Raw genomic sequence first — 373 nt, 5'->3', positions numbered from 1 at the left:
CGACATAGGACTGGATGATGGATGGATATATTATATATATTATATAGAGAGAGAGATACATTGGCTGTATCGTCCCCACTTCGGTAGGGATAGGCCGGTCCTGCAGTGGACACTCAAATGGCTGATGAAATGATATATATATATATATAAATTGCCAGACGCCATGTATCCCAGACGGGGTGGCCAAGGGCTTAGAGTTAATTGTTTTACAGGGAGGGGCACTAATCCTCCACCAACCCCACTTGACGTAGGGATGCCAACAGCATCTGGTGTTCCCAGGCGGTCACCCATCCAAGTACTAACCAGACCCAACGTTGCTTAACTTCGCTGATCGAACGGGAAGCGGTGTACTCAACGTGATATATATATATAT

The 373-nt window shown here is 45.8% G+C and overlaps 1 pseudogene; it reads right to left on the bottom strand.

Moving 5' to 3' along the window:
• Positions 1–254: 254 nt before the first annotated feature.
• Positions 255–373, bottom strand: LOC145413871 (5S ribosomal RNA; annotated as a pseudogene).

The sequence above is a fragment of the Coenobita brevimanus genome, chromosome 97 (assembly GCF_032717465.1).
Source record: "Coenobita brevimanus isolate Jiangsu-jjx chromosome 97, ASM3271746v2, whole genome shotgun sequence".
NCBI classification, from domain to species: domain Eukaryota; kingdom Metazoa; phylum Arthropoda; class Malacostraca; order Decapoda; family Coenobitidae; genus Coenobita; species Coenobita brevimanus.
This window is presented reverse-complemented; position numbering and strand designations above follow the sequence as displayed.